Genomic DNA, 19,446 nt, shown 5'->3' with positions numbered 1-19,446 from the left:
TCACCTCCTCCTGCAGACACAGCCAATTTACAACTACTCGTGGAAAAATTACCCCTGAGACAGAACTGAAAACTGGATAAGAGGAACTCCTGCAACAACGGACAATCCTAACTGAGGTAGAAGAGGCAGAAACTCCTTTCTGGAGAGAAAAAAAGCCGCCTTCACAAGCCGCAGCGCCTCACGGCTGCGAGGGAGCAGCCCACAGGTACGCAGCCTCCGAGGAGGCGCGGGGCCCTGAGCCGGGGAGCGCCCCCGCTGTGGGCATTTTGTGGACCCAGCGCAATCGAGATGAGTGGCATAATATCTGCCTTTGCCTGCTACTGAAACATTGGGGAGAACCCCAGAAAAGCTGGTTCACAAAGAAATTAAAACTGGCTCTTAAAGGGCCCGCATGCAAACTCATCCGCTTCAGAAAGCAACCTAAAATCACCAGAAAGAAAGGTGCACAGTGCTTTGGTGAAAAGAGACTCACCTGATAGGCCCTGAGTGCATCTCAGTGAGAGGTGAGACCTCTCCAGGGACTGGGACATTGGCGGCGGCCATTGTTGTGGCCTGGTGTGGGCGTGCTGACACAGAAGCCATTGGAGTTCTCCCTGGGGCCTGCTAGCCCAGGGTCTGCCCCACCCGCTAGAGCACCAATTTAATCCAGCTCAGCCAGGGCAGGCAGCCCACCCTAGAGACTGGCAACCCAACAACAGCCCTCAGGCAACTTGTGGGCCTGCATAGATTGGTGACTGGATTCTCTGCAGCCTGGCAACTGAGCCCACTTTAGTGGGGCAGGGCATGCACAAGGAGTGGGTGGAGAGTGTGGGGCGGTGGTGGAGTGTGTGGGGCTCCCGCCGTGGAGAGACTGGGTCTGCTTCGGGAGGTCGGGGCGTGTACACAGGGCGGGACTGTGTTGACTGTGTGTGTGGACCTGTGGGTGGCAGGGCTTGTCAGCCGCAGAAGACTTGTGCTTCTCAAAGACCCACATAGGGGGTTCGCCCCACCTTCCAAAGCCTGAAACAATTGGGTGCTCCCGTGCCTGAGGCCAGCCCCACCCAGCTGCAATCCTCAGAGAGCTGACAGGAAACCTAAAGGCTGGAGGCTTATAGCAATTGTAAGGCCCTGAGCCTAACAACCTGCTGGGGGCCTACTCACTTAAAAGAAATACTGCAACACAAACGTGGTATTAGAACTTGCAGCCAACTGTGCTGGGGCTCCCCACACCTGATAAAGAGACTGAAGGGCCCACAACAACTACAAGCAGCTGAGCATTACAACAGCTGACCAGGAGCATAACTCGGCCTACCTGGGCGCATACAGGGAGAGCAAACAGGCCACAACAGAAGGACACACGTAGCCCACATAGGGGTCACCCCTGGAACATTGAGAATTGAGGGAAGCACACTGCAGGCCTCCTAAGCCATCACTTACATAAGGTCACCTATCCAAGAGCAGGAGACATAGCTGACCTACCTAATATGTAGACACAAGCACAGGGAAAGAGGCAAAATGAGGAGGCAAAGGAATACATTCCAAGTAAGGGAACAGGACAAAACCCCAGAAAAGGAACTAAGTGAAACAGAAATGAGCAACCTACCCGATAGAGTGTTCAAACTAAGAGTATTGAGGATGCTCACTGATCTGGGGAGAAGAATAGATGAACTCAGTGAGAATGTCAACAAAGAAATGGAAGATATAAAAAAGAACCAATCAGAAATGAAGAATACAATACTGGAAATGAAAAATTCACTAGAGGGACTCAAAAGCAGAGTAGAGGATACAGAAGAATGGATCTGTGAGCTGGACGAAAGACTAGAAGAAATGACCCAAGCTGAACAGGTAAAAGAGAAAAGAATTAAAAAGAGTGAGGACAGTCTAAGGGACCTCTGGGACAACATCAAGCACACTAACATCCGTGTTATAGGTGTCCCAGAAGGAGAAGAGCAAGACAAAGGGGCAGAGAATCTATTTCAAGAAATAATAGATGAAAACTTCCCTAACCTGAGGAAGGAAACAGACATCCAGGTGCAGGAAGCACAGAGAGCCCCAAACAAGATAAACCCAAGGAAGCCCACACCAAGACACATCATAATCAAAAGGTCCAGAATTAAAGATAAAGAGAGAATCCTAAAAGCCGCAAGAGAAAGTCAAGTTACATACAAAGGAAACCCCATAACGCTATCAGCTGACTTCTCAGCAGAAACCTTACAGGCTAGAAGAGAGTGGCATGATATATTTAAAGTGCTAAAAGGGAAAAACTTACAGCCAAGAATACTCTACCCAGCAAGGTTATCATTCAAAATGGAAGGAGAGATCAAAAATTTCCCAGACAAGCAAAAATTAAAGGAGTTTGTCACCAAGAAACCAGTGCTACAAGAAATGTTACAGGGACTGATTTAAGGGGAAAAGAGAAGAACACAAATAGGAAAAATTATCTATTTCCATGATAAGAGGGTAATGGATACAAATGCACAAAAAAGAGGTTAGATATGATATCAAAAACATAAAAGGAGGGAGGAGGGGAGTTAAAGAGTAGAGCTTTCAGACAGAGGTCAAACTAAAGAGACCATCAGTTCTGTATAGAAGAAGAAAGGAACAGAGAAGGACTACTAAAACTCTGAGAAAAAAAAAAAGTTAAAAAATGGTAGTAAGTACATACTTATCAATAGCTACTTTAAACATCAATGGACTAAATGCTCCGATTAAAAGGCACAGGGTGGCTGACTGGATAAAAAAACAAGACCCATATATATGCTGCATACAAGAGACACACTTCAGACCTAAAGACACTCACAAACTGGAAGTGAAGGGATGGAAAAAGATACTCCATGCAAATGGCAATGAAAAGAAAGCTGGGGTAGCAGTACTCATATTAGACAAAATAGACTTTAAAACAAAAACTGTAAAAAGAGACAAAGAAGGGCATTACATAATGATCAAGGGAACAATCCAACAAGAGGATATAACACTTGTAAAGATCTATGCACCCAATGTAGGTGCACCTAAATATATAAAGCAATTATTAACAGACATAAAAACAGAAATAGACGGTAACACAATAATAGTAGGGGACTTTAACACTGCACTTACACCAATGGATAGATCATCCAAACAGAAGATCAATAAGGAAACATTGGCCTTAAATGACACACTAGAACAGATGGACCTAGTAGATATATACAGAGCATTCCATCCAAAAGAATACACGTTCTTTTCAAATGCACATGGAACATTCTCCAGGATTGATCACATATTAGGCCACAAAACAAGTCTCCATAAATTTAAGAAGATTGAAATAATACCAAGCATCTTTTCTGACCACAAGGGTAGGAAACTAGAAATCAACTAAAGGAAGAAAATCAGAAAAGCCACAAATATGTGGCGATTAATCAAAATGCTACTGAACAACGACTGGGTCAACGAAGAAATCAAAGAAGAAATCAAAAAATACCTGGAGACACATGAAAATGAAAATACGACATGCCAGAATTTATGGGATACAGCAAAAGCGGTTCTAAGGAGGAAGTTTATAGCAATACAGGCCTATCTCAACAAATAAGAAAAATCTCAAATAAACAATCTAACAATGCACCTAAAGGAACTGGAAAAAGAAGAACAAACAAAGCCCAAAATCAGTAGAAGAAGGGAAATCATAAAAAGCAGAGCAGAAATAAATGAAATGGAGACCAAAAAAACAATAGAAAAAATTGATAAAACCAAGAGCTAGTTCTTTGAAAAGATAAACAAAATTGACAAACTTTTAGCCAGACTCACCAAGAAAAAAAGAGAGAAGGCACAAATAAGTAAAATCAGAAATGAAAGAGGAGAAATTACAACAGACACCTCAGAAATGCAAAAGATTATAAGAGAATACTATGAAAAGCTATATGCCAACCAATTCGACAATCTGGAAGAAATGGATAAATTCTTAGAATCATACAACCTTCCAAAACTGGATCAAGAAGAAGTAGAGAATTTGAATAGACCAATCACCAGTAAGGAGATCGAAACAGTAATCACAAACCTCCCCAAAAATAAAAGTCCAGGACCAGATAGCTTCCCTGGTGAATTCTACCAAACATTTAAAGAAGACTTAATACCTATCCTTCTCAAACTCTTCCAAAAAATTGAGGAGTGGGGGAAGCTCCCTAACTCATTCCACGAAGCCAACATTACCCTGATACCAAAACCAGACAAAGACAACACAAAAAAAGAAAATTACAGGCCAATATCACTGATGAACATTGATGCAAAAATCCTCAACAAAATACTAGCAAATCGCGTACAACAATACGTTAGAAGGATTATACACCATGATCAAGTGGGATTTATTCCAGGTATGCAGGGATGGTTTAACATTCGCAAATCAATCAACATAATACACCACATTAATAAAATGAAGAATAAAAACCACATGATCATCTCAATAGAAGCAGAGAAAGCATTTGACAAGATCCAGCATCCATTTATGATAAAAACTCTGAATAAAATGGGTATAGAAGGAAAGTACCTCAACATAATAAAGGCCATATATGACAAACCCACAGCTAATATCATCCTCAATGGTGAAAAACTGAAAGCTATCCCTCTAAGAACAGGAACCAGACAAAGATGCCCACTGTCACCACTCCTATTTAACATAGTACTGGAAGTCCTAGCCAGAGCAATCAGGCAAGAGAAAGAAATAAAAGGGTTCCAAATTGGAAAGGAAGAAGTGAAATTCTCACTATTTGCAGATGACATAATTTTATATACAGAAAACCCTAAAGAATCCACCAGAAAACTTTTAGAAGTAATAAACGAATATGGTAAAGTTGCAGGATACAAAATCAACGTACAAAAATCAGTTGCATTTCTATACACTGACAACGAAGTAGCAGAAAGAGAAATTAAGAATACCATCCCATTTACAACTGCAACAAAAAGAATAAAATACCTAGGAATAAACTTAACCAAAGAGGTGAAAGAGCTGTACACGGAAAACTATAAAACATTGCTGAAAGAAATTGAAGAAGACACAAAGAAATGGAAAGATATTCTGTGCTCTTGGATTGGAAGAATTAACATAGTTAAGATGTCCATACTTCCTAAAGCAATCTATAGATTCAATGCAATCTCTATCAAAGTTCCAACAACATTTTTCACAGAAATAGAACAAAGAATCCTAAAATTTATATGGAACAACAAAAGAATAGGTAATAGGTAGATAGGTAAAGGAATAGGTAAAGGAATAGGTAAAGGAATCCTGAGAAAAAAGAACAAAGCTGGAGGTATCACACTCCCTGATTTCAAAATATACTACAAAGCTATAGTAACCAAAACAGTATGGTACTGGCACAAAAACAGACACACAGATCAATGGAATATAATCAAAAGCCTAGAAATAAACCCACACATCTATGGACAGCTAATCTTTGACAAAGGAGCCAAGATCATACAATGGAGAAAAGAAAGTGTCTTCAACAAATGGTGTTGGGAAAACTGGATAGCCACATGCAAAAAAGTGAAAGTAGACCCTTACCTTATACCATACACAAAAATTAACTCCAAATGGGTTAAAGACTTGAATATAAGACCTGAAACTGTGAAACTTCTAGAAGAAAACATAGGCAGTACGCTCTACGACATTGGTCTTAGCAACATATTTTCAAGCACTTGTCTGACCAAGCAAGAGAAACAATAGAAAAAATAAACAAATGGGACTACATCAAACTAAAAACCTTCTGCACAGCAAAGGAAACCATCAACAAAACGAAAAGACAACCTAACAATTGGGAGAAGATATTTGCAAACCATACATCTGATAAGGGCTTAACCTCCAAAATATATAGAGAACTCATGCATCTCAACAACAAAAAAACTATCAGCCCAATTAAAAAATGGGCAAAAGACCTGAACAGACATTTCTCCAAAGAAGATATACAGATGGCCAACAGACACATGAAAAGATGTTCAAAATCACTAACTATCAGGGAAATGCAAATCAAAACTACAATGAGATATCACCTCACGCCCGTCAGAATGGCTATAATTAATAAGACAGGAAACAACACGTGTTGGAGAGGACGTGGAGAGAAGAGAACTCTCATACACTGCTGGTGGGAGTGCAAACTGGTGCAGCCACTATGAAAGGCAGTATGGCGATTCCTCAAAAAATCAAGGATAGAACTACCATATGATCCAACTATTCCACTGTTGGGTATTTATCCAAAGAACTTGAAAACACCAGTGCGTAAAGATACCTGCACCCCTGTGTTCATTGCAGCATTATTCACAATAGCCAAGACTTGGAAGCAACCTAAGTGCCCATCAAGGGATGAATGGATAAAGAAGATGTGGTATATATACACAATGGAATACTACTCAGCCATAAGAAATGACGAAATCCAGCCATTTGTGACAACATGGATGGACATTGAGGGTATTATGCAAAGTGAAATAAGTCAGAGGGAGAAGGTGAAATACTGTATGATTTCCTTCATTAAGTAGTAGATAATAACAACAATAAACAAACACATAGAGACAGAGATTGGATTGGTGATTACCAGAGGGGAAGGGGGGAGGGAGGAGGGCGAAAGGGATAATTCTGTACATGTCTGTGGTGATGGGTTGTAATTAGTATTTGGGTGGTGAACATGATGTAATCTATGCAGAAATAGAAGTATAATGATGTACACCTGAAGTTTATACAATGTTATAAACCAATGTTATTGCAATAAACAAACAAACAAAAATAATTACAGAAGAAGAAACAGAGTTTAAGGAGCTTGAGTGATTTATTTGAGGTCTCACAAGCAGCCAGGAGTTTTGACTGGACACTGAATCCTGCATTCTAACCTCCACCATTACCCCCGTGGAACCCGTATTTGCAGATCATATTAGCAAATTGCAACAGTATTAAGGAGTATTATGGGCTGAACTGTGTCCCCTTCCAAATTCACATGTTGAAGTCCTAGACTTAGTACCTCAGAATGTGACTTTATTGGGAGATAGGCTCTTTACAGAGGTAATCAAGTTAAAATGAGATCATTAGGGTGGACCCTAATCCGATATGACTGTTGTCCTTATCAAAAGGAGAAATTTGGATACAGAGACACACATAGAGGGAAGACGAAGTGAAGAGACATAGGGAGAAGATGGCCATCTGCAAGCCAAGGAGAGAGACCTGAGACAGATCCTTCCCTCAGGGCCCTCAGAAGGAAACAACTCTGCCAACACCTTGATTTTGGACTTCTAGCTTTCAGAAAATGACACAATAAATTTTTATTGTTTAAGCCACTCAGTCTGTGTGTGGTACTTTATTATGGCAACCCTAGCAAACTAATACAGGGGCTAAGACATCTTCTGTGTGGACTAGACCTATAACAAGAAAAGGTCCCCCGATACTATTTTGGAGGGCTGGAGCAGACTCCTTTTTCTTCTTGTAAGTGAAGAATGATCCCATGTAAATGATAGATTTTTTTGTTTTTTTTTTAAGAATTTTGGACAAATTGAAAATAAAGGTAGTCCAAGGATTTGGGGTTAACAGTGTAAGCACCTTGAACTGCTAATTCACAGCAAGTAAGACTTGGTACATAGTAGAATTAAGTTGTTTTCCATGCCTTTCAAATAAATGACTTTAACATCAGACATTATTAGCCAGAATGAATTTCCAACTCAATCCAAATGCTTAATAATAGTTGTGATGATGGTAGAGTCATCTGTCCTTAAGGACATTTGGACATCCTTGGGGCAGAAAGAAATTAGACTGAGCTGAAGTGTTTTAACCACAATTAAAGATATATCCAATGATACTGGTTGAGATTACATTAGATGTAGAGTTCTTTTAGCCCAAAAGCTTTTTTTTTTTTTCCAGGTAGATGAATTTAAAAAATTTCTTAGTAAGACAGACTTGAAGTATTATAACTACAATTGCAGTGCTGCTCATATTATTTGCATATAAATAATTTATTTGATTATTAATGGAGTAATATATTCTTCATAAATTTCTCCTTCCTTCTCCCACAGCACTGGACAGGATACTCACACCATTCTGTTGAGGAAGTGAGAGTCATCCCTAACTACCTTCCGATCAGGTGGCCACCTAGAGAGCTCCCTTGATTTCTCAGTGTTTCCTTAGAAGGTCTTCTTTAATATTTATTTCATTCTGCTAGTCTAGAGGGCCTATAGCAATTGTAAGTTCTCCAGAAGATCAATTGTTTTTTCTTTGATTAATTTTTATTGTTTGGCAGTACCAGAAATGAAATTCATAGGTGAAGACATTTCCTAAAAAATTCATATACTATTACATATGTCTTCTTCAAGGACCAGTGATCAGAAGGTATTTTTTTGTTGTTGTTATTTGAAAATATAGGTAGGATGTATTTAATTATAATTTTGGTAGTCATATTTGACTAGGAAATAGTATACAAGACATTTCATTGCATATAATGAGTGTATCGGACACCTCTTTTGTGCCATCTCAGATTCTCTGGCCTTCATATGTCTGTCTAGAGCTCTGACCCTCTTCTTCCACTCCAGTTTCTGGATGGCAACTGACTTTCTATGGCCTCAGGATTTAATAGAGGGGAGAGAGCTGATAGATAATTTATCTCTCTTTTCCATCCCTGGATGGACATTCCAAGGGAAAGTTTTTTGTATACCCTATCCTGAGAGACTGTGTCTCTGCATGCAGTGACTAATTTTGTAACACTATACATTGTATTTGCTTCCCAATCTTACCTGCCTCAGTTCTCTTTTCCGTTACTCATGCTCTCCTGGGACTGCATCTCCCAATAAAGCTCAGAATTTAAGCCCTGCCCCAGGCTCAATTTTCAGGGAAACTTATCCCAGGACAATAAATGTTCTATAAATGTTTAGTAAATTGAAACAAATACAAAATAAAATCTAGGCTAAATGAGAGCTTTTTAAAAATCATTTTCATCTTTCTGTGCTTCAGAAGAACTTGATCTGCACCTCCTGACTCATTCATCTTGTGGCTGCCTCTGGATTGGTAGGTATGGTGCCTGGAAAGAGATAACCAACAAATCAAAGTCTCTTTCATTGATGGTAAGTGGTCTACTAGATGACTCAAAGAGAAGTTATGTTTCCAAAGGGCTGTTTTAATAAGGGAAGAGGAAAGGTGAATGATTGTGGGTAGAAGAGAATAGTCCAGACTGTGGGCCTGAAGCCCATCTTTTCCTCAGAGACAGAGCTTCCTTCTAGATAAGTCATAACCATCTTCTCTACGTACCTTCCCCGTTAGAAATGTCTACATAAATTCTACATAAATTTCATTCTCCTTGAGAAGAAAATTGAAGTATTTCTTTAAAGTCTATCCAATTTCAATGAATTTGTGATGTGTATGTGAGATTTGAAAGACTGAAAATGTGAGGCTCTCTGTTAAAAGGACAAAAAGGAAGAAGGAAATTTTAATTTAATTTTTTTGCCACTCTCTTGCCTATAGTAACTGGGAATTGTTAGGAACTTCATAGTAACGAAAGGAAAATTGTTTAAGACATTAAAAAAAAAGATACACAGCATCTATCGTATATTTTAGTGCCTGTTGGTACCCAGGGCCAAGACCTTTGCGCTCTTGGGAAGAAATTCAGGCATTATTGTTACTTTTATTGCTATCACCATTATTAATAATAAAGAAGATTGTTACAGAAATCAAAGAGGCACCAGCTATGCTGACCTGTATGAAACCTCTTGTAATTTAATTTAAAAAAAAAAGAAGAGAAAACATTTAGAATATTACATATTTTGTGTGTGTATATGAAAGTGGAGTCAAGTAACTATATTTGCAGGTACCTTTTTTTAAGGACTGTGTAGTCAATCATATCCATAGTAAATGAGGACTGTTATAATTTTATATAATTTGGCAACTGAAAAGTATGAAAAGGAAAGCCTTGGTAGGGAACTTAAACAAATACTGAAAGGTCTGCTTTTATCAAGATACATGTGAGGGAGATTTATTGTAAATCAACGGATCAGACTATGACTCATCTTCAGGGATGTTACTGGAACTGGCTATTTGTATCTTACCATCACTAGAGGTAATGCTTGATCTTTTCACTGACCATAAAGATGTTTCAGAAACAGTGACATAAGCTGTATTTGGTAGAGTCCACCGAGGCCAAATGCAGCAACAAATGTATTTAAGTTTTTAGTCCAGCAAAGATGTGATGTTCATCTTGCTTTTACTTCTGCTATAAGAGCAGAAATGAAGAAACATTCATTTTGGCTAACATAAAGTCATTACAAATGAGGCAAGAGAGCAGCGGAGAATAAAGGGCAAGCAGTCAGTCCCTATCACTGGGAAAATTAAGAGAAGTTGTGTGCTTCATGTCGGCAGAGTTGGAGTGAGCAGGATTCACGTGTGCATCCGTCACTGCCATTTCTAGACTGGCGGGCATCCTAGACTGACATAGCTGGTCTGGGCAGAGATTTGTTCCCTGGTTGAGTCAGTGTGTTGAGCTCTAAGTGCCATATGTGGGACAGAGGAGTGTAAGCAATAGACAACATGAACAGGCTTCAGCTTCAGGTAGAGGAGAAAGAAAGAAGAGAGAATAAAACACAAAGGCAAACCATCCAACCCAGACTCCTCTTCAGTTAAGAAATCCCTTTAATTGTGTCTTGGAAAAAATTACAGTCAGTAGTATAGCCCAGTGGGACCCTAATGTCGGTCTGTGGTTTGGCTGCATTAGAATCTCCTAGGGAGCTTTGAAATACGCTTCCCAAAGGTTCTGATTCAATAGTCTGAAGTAGGATGTGGGATGTTGTATTTCAAAAAATCTCTCCAGGTGTGTCTTACAGCAGGTCATGTTTGGGAACCTCTGATCTGAACTCTACTTAAGCACCAACAGTAGCACTGAGCTTATTACTGTTTTGTTGCTGGTTAGCTGAACCAAAATCTGCATCTTTAAAATATCCACCCATTTTTCGATTCTCTCTGGGCCTTTTGGAGTAATTTAAAAATCTTTGATCAAGTTGGATAATTTGAATTTGTGGTGGACTGGGTCATTAAGGTTTTATGATCTTAATGAGCGGCAAGGTAGTCTTGGAGAAGAGAATATGAATGATGATTTGGGGATTGGAATGATGGATGATCAATGAACTGAAGAATTTTAGGGTACTGGAGATGGCAAAGTTGAAATGACCATCCATTGCCAGGAGACAATTGAGGCCTTTAGAGCAGATGGGTGTGGGTGTATAGAGAGCTACTAACTGACTAAGAAGTCAAAGAGTGGCCTAGGCTGAGAGGGGAACTTCACAATGGGCTGGACCCATGGTTTAACTAGTCTTTCACTGATTTGCCAGGCCTGGATGCAGTAAGTTCTCAATTAGTGTTTTTTTTGATGGACTGATGACGGCAAAACGCAGAGTGAGTAGATATTTGGGGACAGAAGAAAGTGAAGAGATTGTGTCAGAAAAGCAGAATTGACTAGAGATCTTAGAGATGAGCAGTTCTTAGTGATGAGAAAATCCAGGTTGTGGCTAAAGTATGGTGGACTTGAAAGTGAAAGCTGCTGAGAAATTTTGTGGTCATCAACATGGATGATTCTGTTGTTGAGAATGATGGCCAAAGACTGAGGAGAGAGAGTAACTGTGACTCGGATGCTGAAGTGTTTGAGCAAAGTGTTTGGAGGTGACATGAATGTGAAGCAGAAATGGAAAAGAGGACGTAGAGAGCATGGAGTGCAAGGTCCTGGCTCCGTCTTGTGGGTGAGTTTGGGAAGTCCCACATCCACTCTGGACCTCTGTATTCTTTTGAGTTAATAACATCCTTGCCATCTCCCTTATAGAGTTGTTAGAAGCTCATATGAGGTATAGTGATCATGTATGTAAAAACAACTTTGAACAGATAATCTCGAAGGGCTATCCTAGTTTTAAGATCATGCAACACAACTATTCTAGTTATTACAACATATCAGTGTTATGAGATGTCATAAAATGTATTATGGTAAAGCTACAATTTTATTGGAAAGAAAAATATCTAAAACCAGTACTCTAGCACAAGCAGCCAAACAACCATTAAACTAAGTGACTTTTATCTCTGAAATTAATAGGTCAAGTTTGGAGAAGAGGATTCTAATATTTCTTTTTCTTTCATCTAGCACATCTCGGCACCTTTTGAAAGATCCAGAAATCGACATATTGAACATGAATCTGGGGCTGCTGTTGCTGAAAATGTACCTTCTAAAACTTGATTTTCTGTAATATCAATTACTTAGGTAAAAATATGATGCCACTAAATTGTCCTTTGATTCTGGTATTTCATTTTCAAATTTATTATGATTAGTTATAATTCTGTAATTCTAACTCATAAGTTCTGGCAAGTGGGCAATTTTCTCTAATGTTTCTTTACATATCTCTTGAACCATGGCTCCTCTTTTGATGTTGGAATATTCACAACTCAGCACTCAGTGTAGGGAGAAGATACAATTACAAAGATTGGTCTAAACATTTCTTATATTGGCTTTACTTTCTGTGTTATTGCTTCAGCTGTGGAGTACAATCTCAAAATCTCACATATATCCAAAGTTGGATTCAGATATGGTTCCTATTAATTTGTCTCTTGTCCCTCGTTTTGAATATAGTATTTGCTGCTACTCCTTTAGGAGATTCAAAAGCTTAAAACGTGTGCTTTTGGTAAAGGAATGAGATATTCCCAGATTCGTAGCGTTCTTCCTTGAAGCATACTTGAGAGAAACTGAAAGTCCATTTCCAGGAGACTAGTCCTTGGCAGAGGCAGTCTTTACGGCCTAAGAATATCATAAATACTGTAGGTTCTTGATTTAAACCCTTCCTGAATGGTGGTGGTTCTAAGAAGCTGGAGGCCAGAGGTGAAGAGAGGAAAAACATTCTTCTGAGAAAGATGAAGTCAGTTTTCCAACGTTCGGAAGGGTTTTTATCAATTTACAACTAACTCACGTCTGATGATAACTACCATGCACATCTATTACTCTCAGCAAAATAAGACACAGAGTAGTTGGCTGCAAGTTCTTCCAAACCCTCTTGCAAAGAAATTATAACTATAGAAAACTCAGGGGAGTCCTGTACCTAACAGAAGAACCTAGTGGGGAGCTAGATTTCCCAGAACAGATCTGGGAAAAAAGTTATTAAGTTGTTCTCTGTGCTTTGAATTATAGAGATTGAAAGTGAAATGATGTTAATGGTAGCTTGCAGAAAAGGAGACTAAACAATGGAAAGATGGTTTTGGAAGACTAGAATGGGAATCTTTTGCATTACTTTGGCATTTTTCCTGGGTCTACATTGCTGTAATATGACTGTACCATTTCCTTGCTCTGTTTTGCTCAGAGGTTTTCATACTGTATATAATGGGTTGAATAGTGTCTCCCAAAAAAGATCTGTTGAAGTCCTAATCCCTAGTTCCTCAGAACATGACCTTATTTGGAAATAGAGTCTTTACAGAGGTAACAGAGTTAAAATGAGGTCATTAGAATGGGCCCTAATCCAATATAACAAGTATCCTTATATAAAAGAAATCTGGACACAGAGATAAACATGCATGGAAGGAAGATGAGGTAAACACACACAGGGAGAAAACAGTTATGTGAAGATGGAGGCAGACATTGGAGTTATGAAACCACAGCCAAGGAATGCCCGAAGCCACCAGAAACTAAGAGAAAGCCATGAAACAGATTCTCCCTCATAGCTCTTAGAAGGAACCAATCCTGCTGACACTTTGATTTTGGATTTCTAGCCTCCAGGACTATAAGACAATAAATCTCTGTTGTTTAAGACACCCAGTTTATGGTACGTTGTTATGGCAGCCCTAGGAAATTAGTACACCGTACTGACACCAAACCTAGGAACTTCCAATATTTCCTCTAATCTTTTGCTGCCTATTGAGAAGTAAAATTTCAGACCGTCTAAAATGCCCTTAACTCTATCCTTTACCCAATTTTCTCTGTACAGCTGTAGTTGAATGGCAGGTAAATATAGTCCCCATTCAGAGGATTCTCATTTGTTCAGAAAGGTTGAACTGTGTAAGTAACATGAATTGAATGTGAATTGAGATGCATATTATTTCACGTCAGGACCAGTAAAACCTTAGACCTTAGGCATCTCCCAGATGAAGGAATATTGACAGATCTTAACTATGGGGAGGGTGTTGTGATAATAACCAATTCAAAGTAGAATATTGCTTTTCTCAAAGAACATTCAAACCAGGAGTCAATAACATGAACCTTCACATCAGCTAGTCCAAGATGAAATACTAGCTTAGCCATTGACTAATCAAGATTGTCTCTTGTGTTCTTGTGTTGGGAAATAACTTAGTTCAGTATCTTTAAGATTTATTCACTGTATATTTGCACTGATCACATTCATTGAACTGCGGACTGGGGCCAAGAACTATATTTCGAAGCTGAGCTGGTGATAGGCAGACTGTGTCTCAGTCCTTGGAGTTAATCCAGCCATCTTAAATATTGCAGTGTTTCTTTATGATGCTCTAGAGACATTTCCATCAAGCCGTATTCTTTGTGATCTGCTGAGCCCAACCGTTGCATTTGAATGCAATGGATTTCTATGACAGTTAGGTTCTCTTAGTAAAAATTACTTGAAAAGCTGGTGTGAATGATTGACAAAAAATACCTATGTGGACATTTAAGAAATATAAATAAAGTATATCTAGTGAAAAGGAAAAATATAAATATTTTGACAACATATGTGTATGTATGTCCATGCCCATATCCATACTCGTATTTTTATTTAAGTTCAGTTTACATATCTATAGAGAAAGGATTGAACTTCAAAAATTCACTTGCATGTTCATAGGTACTTTACTTTATGTCGTCATAGTCCTTTACCAGTTATTGTTAACCACCATTGGTACTACTAGTAGGGCTACTACTGCTACCATAGTTACCATTTAGTAGATATTTACTAAGTACCAGGCAATGTGATAATTGCTTTGTCTACATAGTCCCTTTTAATCCCTCTGAAGTATAGGTCTTTGTCTCCATTTTGCAGACTAAGAAACTAAAGCTTTGAGATATTAAGTGGCTTGGACAAGATCACATAGTAAGTGGTGGAGTAGGGAGTAGAGATCCAGAACTTTCTGACCCCAATTCTTGTATTCTTATCCACTTTGCAATTCAGTCTCAAGTGTTCTGTTGGGAGCACAAAACATTCTATTAGGACAGGTAAAGACCCTACTCTGAGAGCTCAAGTTTAAGTTCGCAGAGATCAATACAGAGCTGACATACACACAAGGAAGCAGCAGGAGTGCCTCAGGGACTGAACAATGCAAGAGTAGTGCCCATGGAAAGAGAAGCCATTTCTGGCACTAAACAACCAGCAACAGCCCCTTTAAATAAAAGTAATGAAGACTCAGTCCCTTAGTGTAGACCTCATGCAGCTGTAGACGAAGACTGAGAACCTTGTGTAATGAGGGCCCTGATTCAGGAAGTGATCATCCAACACAACACTACAGGGGACAGGAACATGCAGAGTGTGCAGAAGAGGGCTAGCAAACTTTGGTGACTTGAGAAGAGGAGGAAATGGGTGGGACGGGAACAGAGACAACTCTCTTGGCCACCTTTGGTTAAGAAAGGGAATTATAAGTTAATATAAGAAACTCATATGTAACTGTTTTGAAATATGGCCATGAATCCTTTGATGCTCTTCTCATGGATGCTCCTCTCGTTGAATCTGGGCAGGCTTGTGACTGCTTTGGCCAAAAGACTATGATGGAAGGGATACTATGTCACTTCTGAGGCTGCGTCAAAAACGACCATGCAGCTTCTACCTCATCACTCTTAAGCCCCGAGTCTCCAGGTAAGCAGTCTGATTACCCTGAGGCTGCCGTACTGGAAGGGTTGCATTCAGGTGCTCTGGCTGATAGTCCCAGCATTACAGCCATTTGCCTTCCCCTACAAGGTGTCAGACATGTGACTGAGGCCATCTGCCAGCTGAATACAGCAGAGTGATCACCATCAACATCATGTGGAATAGGTGAATCACCCAGCTGAGCCCAGCCCAAATTCCTGATAGACAAATCATGAGATCAAATAAAATGGTTATTGTTTTAAACCATTGGGTTTCAGAATAATTTATTATGTAGCAATGGATAAGGAGAACCTCTCAGTATGGAATTCAAAATTTGTTAACCATTTCTACTCATTGACCTGGTGGAATAATTGCATGTGGAACTTCAGAGTGAAATGTAGAACAACAAGGGTCTCTATCATGAGTGGGATTGTGAAATTTCAGAATATATTAATGTGCAGTTTTAATGATGACACTGGTTATATGGGAAAGCAGTGTGCCTGGAAAAGGAATGGATCATGAAAGTGGAGACCCAAGTACTGGGCTGGATCTTTGTGGTTTAGACTCTAGCTTTAGTTCTCTTACTGATACACTGTCAGAACTTGGGCAAGTCTCACAACCTTATTAATACTTGGTAATACAGTCACGAGCTGCATAATGATGTTTCAGTCAACGATGGTCCACATATATGGTGATGGTCCCATAAAGTTAGTCCCATATAGCATAGGTGTGTAGTAAGCTATACCATCTAGGTTTGTGTAAGTATACTTTATGATGTTCACACAATGATGAAATCGCCTAACGACACATTTCTCAGAACGTATCCCCGTTGTTAAGCCAGGCATAACTGTAATATCTGCTCTATCTACCACCTAGGAAAGGAAATGTGGCATTGAGAAAAACATTAGGTAGTCTGTGTGAAAGCGATTTAAAAAGCATGAACTACTACAAAAATGTATTACTTTCCTGTTCATTCACAGAGCTTCATTTATGCTGCTGCTTAGCATTCATCACATTGTATCCCAACTCCTTGCACCTAGAAGAGTACAAAGGTCATAGTTAATGCTTAATAAATATTTGTTGAAATAGCTTCTTAGAGTTAACACTAGATAAGGAAGACTGGAGAAAATTTAGTTAGAGACTAGTGCAGATTTTTAATAACGTTTGTAGTATAAAAGATGTTAGAGATAATCCATTCCCATCCATCTTAATTTTCTAATGCACTCAATAGAATACCACATATTTGAACTTGACAAATATTAGTAAAAAGCCAGATGAAGTCTGTCATGCAGTGGTTGCAGTGGGTACAAAACTTACTAGTTCTGCCTTAAAATAGCAAGAAGCGTGGCAGGAGAGAAGGATAAAGGGAAGAGATAAAAGATGTGCATCATTTCAATGATTAATGAATACAGCATTGTCCAGAAAGTTTATAACCTGGAAAACGAACCTGCTAGAAACATTGAGTGTCCTCTATTGACAGAGAAATGCCTTAGATACTCTGAAGAGTTACAGAGGAATTTCACAGGCCAGCTCTGTCTCAGTTCAGTTAAACAATCACTGTGAGCCTCTTCTGTGCCAAACCCCAATCCAGCTCCTCAGGAGTGTAGACATGCCCAAGATGTGGTCCTTTCCCTTGGGGAGTTTACAGTTTGGTGGGAGGACATTGCCTTCAAGTTGTTTGCAAACTTATTCTGTGAAACAGTGTTTCTGATGCTCTTCTTCCTCTGCCCCATACTTTCTTCCAGGATTTGGGAAATCCACCTATAACCACAGAGAGCTCTTGTAAAGTCGTACAGATGGGAAGAGGCTTTCTCATTACACTTTCTTTCATCTTTTTTGGCACTCAGATTCTCCTCTATAAGGTAGGGATAATAGTTTCTTTACTGTGTTGGGAGTAATTAAAAAAAAAAATCCAGAATGTGTCTAGAACATTCTGTGCAACGGCAGCCAGACAAAAATATCCTTCCCATAGTCTCCCTTTTTCCTTCAAAAATATAGAAGGGTTCTGTTTGTTCACATGTTCTGTAACTCGTGCAGCCCTCCCAGGATTGTGGATATTTTTCTGTGGTTTGGCTCAGTTCCTTACCTCTCTGCAGAAGTTGGGTTGTGGGTGAGAACAGTCCCTGGCATAGCAAGATGTAAAGAGTGTCTAAAGACTCCTCACCTCCAAAGAGCTCTACCTCTGATAATCCCTGAAATTCCATTAGAAATCTATTTCTTGGAGATACTTGGTTTTTAGATTCCCTATTAAAATGAAAAATTTCTCCATGCCAGAAGGAGGCAGTGTAGTGTAGTAGAAATGGAAATAAGCTTTAAGACATACAGACCTGAGTTTAAACACCGAATCTTTCACTTTGTTGTTTTGGGCAAGTTATTTAACCTCTCTGAGCTTCAGTTGTTTCATTCATAAAATGTCTTGGATGCTTGATATAAGGCATACAGATAATGTATGCAAAATGGTAGATAGTCAGTGAATGGTGGTTATTATTCACGGACCATCATATCGGCTAACTGAAGCTACCATTGGGTAGGTGCTTTGGAAAGCAAGAGCCAACCAGAGGAGTAAAGAGGGGTAAAAGGGAAGGTGGGTAGACTTTCAAAATATTGCCTGAGTCACAATTTGTCTAGATCAGAGGGTCCATGAACTTGGATGGGAAAAAAAAAAAAAACACTTTATAGGCTTTACCAGATGGTCATAGAGGGCTATGGCACAAAAAAAATTTAAAAAATTTTGTCTAGAGCAAGATCCAGCTGCATAATATAGCTAATCAGAGTCACTGAGGAGTTTATCTCTTTTTCTGAGGATTGTTGGTAATGACAGAGATTCTCACCACTCTGGCTTTCTTTAAATTAAGCAAAAGGAATGGGAGATATCTCTATTCTCTCTCTGTCTCTCTCCATCTCCACCTCCACCTCCATCTCCATCTCTATCTCTATCTCTGTGGACTTTTTCCTCCTCGTTTGCACATCCAGGAGTGATCATTGTGGACAAAAAGATAATGGTGTCAACGGAGTGCATTATAAAGAGAAAGTTGAAAAGAAAGATTGTTACTCTGTTTGACCTCGAATATCATATCTATTTCTTATGAGTGGGAAGGAAATATTAAATTACTCCAGTGGGGGAACTGGGAGCAGAACCACTTCATTATTTTTTCTGAAACAGTTGAGATATTCAATCTGTTCCTTCCAGTTCCCTCGTCTATAAGATGGTCAAGATATTTTGGAAGTGCCCTGGGAACTTTATGCCCAGCCCCCACAGTTTCTCCCTCTACTTTTCTGGGTCTTTTGGGGTGTTTTATTTTTGGGGAACTGAAAGAGATATTGAACCCTAGGAACAAAGGCTCCTCTCAAATACCACGATTGAGAAAGTAGTATGGTGAGCTTAAGAGAGTGGAGTATAAGGCTGGTACAGAGAGAGGGAGAGAAGAAATCAAGAAATTTCACATGCAGTGTGACCCGGAAAGAATTAGCTAGACTAGTGGCTTCAGTCTTTTTTGCTTATGTACTCCATAAAAGAATTTTGAAAGACTCTTTTTGAGTTGACATCTAAAATTTTTTGCCATAAATTTAAATAGTTGCAAAGTATATATTAGGTGATGTGCTGAGTATCATATCCATGATTAAAATATATTTTCATGAAAACTTTGGAGCTGCAGACTTAACTCATTAAATTTATGGAGAGTG

The sequence above is a fragment of the Diceros bicornis genome, chromosome 10 (assembly GCF_020826845.1).
Source record: "Diceros bicornis minor isolate mBicDic1 chromosome 10, mDicBic1.mat.cur, whole genome shotgun sequence".
NCBI lineage: Eukaryota > Metazoa > Chordata > Mammalia > Perissodactyla > Rhinocerotidae > Diceros > Diceros bicornis.
The sequence above is the reverse complement of the archived record's forward strand: the minus strand, read 5'-3'. Positions refer to the sequence as shown.